The 8,318-nt window shown below is 36.4% G+C and overlaps 1 protein-coding gene across 4 annotated transcripts in view; it reads right to left on the bottom strand.

The window, feature by feature from the left end:
• Positions 1-8,318, bottom strand: part of LOC106883361 (regulator of G-protein signaling 7) — a 483,378-nt gene that overhangs the window by 265,468 nt on the left and 209,592 nt on the right. The window lies entirely within an intron of this gene.

Here is an 8,318-nt window from a genome sequence, read left to right as displayed (position 1 = left end):
ATCAGATTGGAGCCTGGTGTAGTCATCTGGTTTCACCAGTCCTCAGTCAAATCGTCCAACCCATGCTAGCATGGAAAGCGGATGTTAAACGATGATGATGATGATGATGTATGTATGTATGTATGTATGTATGTATAGATAGATAGATAGATATATAGATATAGATATAGATATACATACACACACATACATAAAAATTACATATATGCATACATACACTCTTACATACATCTGTAGTTTCGCACACGCATACATACACACTTACATACATTTGTAGTTTCGCACATGCATACATACACAAATATGTACATGCAAAGAGATAGATAGTCAATAAGATAACAGATCAAATTGAGTGAGGGGGAAGGGAGGGAGAGAGGGAGAACACACAAGAGAGAAGGAAGAAAGAATGATCAAAAGACAGATCAGAAGACAAAAGGTAAATGTGGTTTCTCTGTTGTAGTTTAATTGATTAAGATTAAATGAATGTGGTGATATCAAAGGTATGTTTGTTCCCAAACAACACTTATTTTAGTGCTGTTGACACTGTCAGATTGAATGGTACTGCCCAGGCGTTGAAACCATAATGAGATCCTTGGGGTGGCTGATGATGGAGGTATGTTGGATTGTAGGTATGGCTGTAATTTTATGTGCAGGATAGTTTTATAAGACATCCATTTGATACATATATATATATATATATATATAAAGAAGAATAGAACTGAATTTTGTGTTATATTGATAGACTGAAGATGTAAGGAGACAGGAGAGAAAGGGGTAGTTGTATTACTCAACTGCAAATAAAGAAGCATTATAATAGTTTCCTATTTAGCTTTGGCTGTTTTTCCTTCAGTTTTATTCATCAGTTATATGGGGAGATTATCTTGATATAGTACAAGGAAGTGGGTGTTGAAAAGTTCCTGGCTTTAAGGGTATCATGAAAGGCCTGGTTGGAGGCCCAACTTTCCAAGTTCTTTTACAGGGCTTAGAAAAATTGAAGGACCACTGCAATAAGTGTGTAAATCTGAGAGGGAAATATGTTGAATTAAATCATAATTAACTGATCCTCCTGTATTTTTTTTTACCCAAAGACAGGAACTTTTCAGCACCCCCTCATATGTCGGTATGGTTGGTTGAGTTTATCAGATGGTGGACAACTGACAGAGCAGTTCATATTTTGTTACTGGCATTGGAGTGACTCCCTGTTGGAGACACTTAATTTTCAACGTCAATGTTGTTCGACCAAAGTATCTTTAATTGTAGTTTGATGTGTCACAATGGCCCAGTGGTTAGGGCAGCGGACTAGCGGTCATAGGATCGTGGTTTCGATTCCCAGACCGGGCATTGTGAGTGTTTATTGAGCGAAAACACCTAAAGCTCCACGAGGCAGGGGATGGTGGCGAACCCTGCTGTACTCTTTCACCACAACTTTCTCTCACTCTTACTTCCTGTTTCTGTTGTGCCTGTAATTCAAAGGGCCAGCCTTGTCACACTGTGTCACACTGAATATCTCCGAGAACTATATTAAGGGTACACGTGTCTGTGGAGTGCTCAGCCACTTCCACGTTAATTTCATGAGCAGGCTGTTCCATTGATCGGATCAACTGGAACCCTTGACATCGTAAGCGACGGAGTGCCAACAACGATGTATCACAAGTTTGAAATTTAAACATTACAATTGACTAAAATATATCAAATCTGTATTCCAAAAATGGAACAGTGCAGAGTGAATGAGATGCTGCAATTAAGCCTAAAAGATTTTCCAATGAATTTGTAGTAAACCTAGTGTTTTGCATCCCTTACAGATAGGGAAAAAGTGTAATGAAGTCACAGAAACATTGGAAACCACTGCTTTATGAGTTCACTCAACCTGCTAGAAGTAATAATAGTAAGTCTCCCTCAAATCACAGCCAACCATCTTAAAAAAAAATAAAAGGATACACTGAATAATGTAATCCTTGATACACAATGCCTACAAAAATGGGCTGGTCATGACTGGAAGGCCTTTGGTCATAGATCTGCTTGATCACGGTTGATCTGGAGTTTAACCTCACTTGGCATACGTAGTGAAGATTAGCACCATTGTCTACTCTAAGCAGTAACCATTGTGTGAGACCTACAAACCACTCAATAGCTTGCAAGACTAAATGTCATACTTTTGAGGTAAGGATTTAATTGCAAATTGATAACTTATTCAGTGAGAGGTTTGTTTCTTATTTGCTTAAAGCCCTTGACACTACTAAAGACTAGAGATAATGACATTTACTTTGCCCTTTCCTAGTTAGAATTATATGGGTGACTTACTGTTGTTACCTAGGTAGCAGTTGTGAAACTACCACCATCATCACCACCACTGGTGGTGATGACAGTATACACCTATATACGCATATACATATATTCTGTAATATGTATTTACAGGTCCTTAATCTGTGTGATTGCTATCTCAGGTTACAAGATTTCACACTAACAAAACTGTAAAGTATGACTACAAATGTTGGGATATAGCCTGCAATTTCAGCCTTATGGAAACTCAAATAAATTTGAACAATTTGAAAAACCTATAATCACTACTTATATTTTTATCTATCCATCTGCGTGTGTGTGTGTGTGTATGTATGTATGTATAAATTAATTTTCATCACCACTACTATCATCAACACCAAAACCCTTACAACAACAGCCATTGCCAATGCACTAACTTTTGAAGGACCTATACCAACTAAATACCTCGATAATTGTAACAATATGATCACAAAGTCCATAGTAATATAAGTTGTAGATCAACACAACAGAATGTGCATGTGTATGTGCATGTACATGCATATGTGTGTGCATGCATGTGTGGGTATTTTATGGTTCAAGTTTGGGATGCAAGAGGCAAAATGCCTATGAACCTAGCAACCTTTCAACTAAAAATATTCATTCAGTTTCCTTCCTCACTTCTTCACCTTTTCATTTCATTTCCATATTTACATCCACTGCAGTAAAACAACAATGTTTTTTATCTTACAAAATGGTTCTTTCCAGATGTTGTTTTTTAAATATATATTTGTTGATTGCCACTGCTATTGAATTTACTTAGAATTCATGATGCATAGAAAGAAGCCAAATGGAACTGAAAGTAGTATTGGGGAAAGGAACCTTAAGGAGGTTACACTAGATACCAAAATTGATGTTTAACAAAGGTTTCATATGAGAGAAAAATTCAACATTGCCAAAACAATAAAGTTTGCAATGTCTCCAATGAGAACAATATCTGATACTAGAAAGAAAATTAAGTCAAGAAAATGATTACTGAAGTACAAGCACAGACTTTCATGGGTCCATCCAAGATTACATCAGTGACACAAAATGGATTTGTTTTTGCCAAACTTTGCCCAAATTTTATAACACATGAAGCTACCACAGGGCTAACTGTAACACTGAATGCTCTCTCATTATCATCAAATTATAAGATAACCAAGTAAAATGCTTCATTGAGTAAGTCAGTGGATCCATACAGTTTGTTAAAATGACACAGATAGAAACAAGTTCATTTCTCTCATCAATGATATTTCCCCAATGGACACTGATATATCTGCAGAAGTTAGATACTGCCATCTTAGTTCCATCATTTACAAGTCTAGTATTACAGCATTTAATAATAAAGGTATGAAGCCAATTTCCAAAGCACATACATACTAAAAGACAAGCTCTCAGAAAATGAAAGGAAGACATAACCCCGCAAAACTTAAAGATATCTAGGAGTTATTCTCAAACGAGAGACAAAAGGTGTGTTAACAAATATTGATTACAGTTAAGCTCTTCTCTGAATATATCTCTTCCAGTAGCAATATTAGGGCATGAAGTCATCAGATAAACCATTAAGCAAACCATGTAAGAAACAGCTCCCTTAAAATCAAAATCTAGAGAAGTCATTACTAACTACATTAAACTTATAAAAATGTAGATGGAGTGGAGCATCACTCGTAACTGCTCTCTACAGAGAATTCAGTCTGTTGAAGCCCTCATCGGCATCTCAATATTACCAGTAATTGAGAAGCTTAACATTGAACCAGCCATGGAATATTTAGTAAAGCCATCAATGATCTCAACAATAGTAAAGCACCAGGAAATTATGCTATCTTACCTGAGGTCATTAAACAATAAAGATCAGTACTTGTGTCACATCTGCACAAGGTATCACACAAATGGAAGATCTCCGAGATTGAATGTGAGTCGTGCTGAACAGGTCACCCTTACTTGAAACAGACACCTGTTTTGTATGGATTGAAATAGAGTTATGGGAGGATAAGGGCATAGAATCAAGCAGTGTTACCTGGAGACATGCAATGACAGGTAGGATGGAAAAAGTAGAAGATGGTGAGGGTTAGGCATTGGATACTAAAAATGCAAAAAGAAGAAAGCATCAACTCCACATGACAACAGTCTTCATTTGTGATGACTACAATATAGTCAGCATAGGCATACACTTAATGTTTTTTGATGTGCCAGCATAATGAGGGCATAGAAAGTGAGGAGCTCAAGAAAGAGATGGAAGTAGAAAGTTAAGAAATGTCCATTGTCTCTTTTGTAAACAGAATGCCCTGTACAGGAATAAAAACCTGATGCTTGCCTAGATGTATACGAAACAGCAGAAGCAATAATATTCATCATTCAGGTGCAAGCCATCACTGGAAGACATGTCAAAAGCATTATCTAGAATTCCTACATGGTGTGTTTTCTGAAAGAATATATCACATTGCCTCAGGGTTTCCAACATTAGCTCTCAAGAAATGTACTTGAAAACAATAACATAGTGAAGATGCACTATATGAACCTGACAACTTAGTTTCACCTATTCAGAGAAAAGGTTTTGTTATTCATGTAAATCTCCAACTGTCTTAGAAAATGACAATGAAGAGATACTATAGAACTTTAGTAGAGAAAGACCAACATATAACAGCCTGACATTGTTTTCCATGACAGAAATGACAATAGTGTATTAATAATCAACACAGTAATACCAAATAATAATAGAGCTGTGTGGAAGTGCACTGAAAAGCTAACAAATAACAATGACTTTGATGTTGAATTAGGAACATTAAAGCAGTTAAAGAATGTGTCCATTATCTCATTTGTAAGTGGCATAATTGGAGTGATGCACAACCACTTATGTAATGACTTGGACAGATTATCTATTAAGATAGACATAGAAACATACAAGAAAGTAACAACATTAAGATCAGCAAACATAGTCGCATAGAATTTATTAAACTGGAGCATTATTATACATATTTTCAAAGATATACCTAATTCTTTTTGAAAAAAAAGAAGAAAGCAAATACTTGATGTGTCTCTCAAAACAATACTAATGAACAGTTATGAAGGTACATAGCTTACTATTGCAGTACAGTGTGTCCTTGAGCAAGGCACTTCATGTCAGGTGCTTCACTCCAGTCTGGTGAGCATCAGCTTAGAGTTGTGCAGCCAACCCTTTCTCCTTTCTGCTCTCACATTTTAGGTGGTCAGTAAGGTCAAGAGAAGGAGGGTTGAGTAAAGTGTCCACACAACTACTTAGGTACATGAAAATGTTAGCAAAACATAGTACATGCTGCTAAGTAATATTCGCTTTTGAGTGATGGCTGTGATTTTCTTATTTTGTTATTAATTTTTTATTTCATTTTTATAAATAAATATACACGATTACTGAAATATGTATTGTATGGAGATAAACTGCTATATATAAATATACTTATAAGAAGTACAAAAATTTTGTGGACTGAACAAACTTTGTAGTTCAGATATTAAACTAGATAAACAAAGTTATTTAAATAAACTATAGTTTTGTGCTTTTCTGGCATTTTACTTATCTTGAAGTTTTTTTTTTTTTTTTTTTTTAAATAAATCCTCTGCTCTGATTGTCTTTAGGTACCATTACTTACAAATATTTGTTAGAAATAAAATTTGATTTGTGAAACTCCCTTGCAATTCACCAGGTTTTAAGATTATTTTGTTGCTACTGTTGTTTAACACCAGGCCAGCCTTAAAAGCAAACCAATGATCAAAAGAGTTTCACCTGTGATTGATTCTGTCTTTTATTTTCCTCATTTATTTCCCAGACATAGTGTATCTAGACTATAACTTCTTCTTTGTTTAACGTCCGCTTTCCATGCTAGCATGGGTTGGACGATTTGACTGAAGACTGGCGAACCAGATGGCTACACCAGGCTCCAATCTGATTTAGCAGAGTTTCTACAGCTGGATGCCCTTCTTAACACCAACCACTCTGAGAGTGTAGTGGGTGCTTTTATGTGCCACCGGCACGAAGGCCAGTCAGGAGGTACTGGCAACGGCCACGCTCAAAATGGTGTATTTTACGTGCCACCTGCTCAAATGTCTTTACATGTGCCACCAGCACAAGTGCCAGAAAGGCGACGCTGGGCACAGGTGCCATCATGATTTCGCTTCGCTTACCCCAACAGGTCTTCGCAAGCCGAGTTTCGTGTCCAATGAAGGAGACAACGTTGGCATGGGTGCCAGTCGTCGAATTTAGTTCGATTTCGATTACACTTGCCTCAACAGGTCTTCGCTAGCAGAGTTATTTTACAATATTTCCTTCATTTATACAAAAAAATAAAAGCAAGAAGTGATTTCAGGGAGTTTGGTAACTATTTCTTGCAGTTTGGAGACCATGTAGTAGCTCCCTTGGTGATTCAATTCAAGACTACTTTGATGTGTTCGGTACAATGAGAGTGACGAATACAAAAAGATGAAAAGGGAAATGGAAGTTGAAAGCTTATTAAACAATATTCTTTTATTCTTTTATTTGATTCAGTCATTTGAGTGTGACCATGCTCGAGCACTGCCTTTAGTCAAACAAATCAACCCCAGGACTTATTCTTTGTAAGCCTAGTACTTATTCTTCTATCAGTCTCTTTTGCCAAACTGCTAAGTTATGGGGGCATAAACACACCAACATTGGTTGTCAAGCGATGATGGGGCGACAAACAGACACACAAACACACACACATATATATATACGTGCGACAGGCTTCTTTCTGTTTCCATCTACCAAATCCACTTACAAGGCTTCGGTTGGCTTGAGGCTATAGTAGAAGACACTTCCCCAAGGTGCCACACAGTGGGACTGAACCCAGAACCATGTGGTTGGTAAGCAAGCTACTTACCACACAACCACCTCAATTTACTATGTTTGTGTATTCTATTGTGTGCCTCCCTGTTTCAGAATAGTTAAACTATACCTCTGTATATTGTAAGAAGTGATGAAAAATGATTGGCAGAAAGAAGAACACTGAGCCATGAAATAATGCCTCAGAAAATCCATCCAACCCATGTCAACATGGAAAAGCAGACATAAAATGATGATAACAATGATGTGTAACTACACTGAATACACTAATCTTGATATTAGTTTTATGTTCCAGGTACAGATGTTCTACAACAGAATGCTCTTCCTCTCATGAAATACTTTTCTCTTGGAGTGGAATCCACACACATTCTTGAGTTGGATAACTTTAGGTAAGTAGCATCTACATATGTGTACCATTATTATCACTTGTGGCAATAGCAATGATTTACTGTCTACTTTACAAATGGGTTGGACAGGTCAGCTGCACATCACATTAGAAATTACAACAAAGCCAACCAAAAGCATTTCAGGCAATATTAGTTGAATATATCTTCTGTCATAATTAGCCTGTATGTGAAAAATAAAGAAATCTTTAATATTATCATTAAATACAAGACCATTGTTACTATCATTATTTTAATTTTTTCTATGATTGTTGTTCATATATAATAAAAATGCCTTGTGGTAATAATACATAATATACATAATCTATACTATATATAAAACAGAGATGTGTGTGTAATCGCTTTTCACGTGAAATCGACTTCACCAAATGCTTCCATACTTGTAATGCATGAATAATTTGACCTCGGATAAATCTTAGGCTCTTCATTTGATTTTTTTAATTAAAACTAAATAATATTGCTTTATATTTAAGATTAACTTCTTTAAAAGGGTTCCTCAATGTCAACTTCCGGTATTGACGTAACAACGGCAAAAAGCTTCACTCTCTATTTTGTGTGTGAGTGTGTGTGTTCGTGTGTATGAGAGAGAGAGAGAGAGTAAATACTACATACACACCGCTCTCTCACTCTGTCTCACACACATACACACGCACACACACACACCTTGACTCACTCACACTCTGTCTCTTACAAACACACACATACATAAATGTATACAAACATATTTACAGACACACGTGTGTATGCGCGCGCGTGCGTGTTTGTAAGAGACAGAGTGTGAGTGA

This window comes from Octopus bimaculoides, chromosome 3, assembly GCF_001194135.2.
Source record: "Octopus bimaculoides isolate UCB-OBI-ISO-001 chromosome 3, ASM119413v2, whole genome shotgun sequence".
Classification (NCBI taxonomy): Eukaryota; Metazoa; Mollusca; class Cephalopoda; order Octopoda; family Octopodidae; genus Octopus; species Octopus bimaculoides.
Note: the sequence above shows the minus strand (reverse complement) of the source record. Positions and strands in the feature narration are given on the sequence as shown.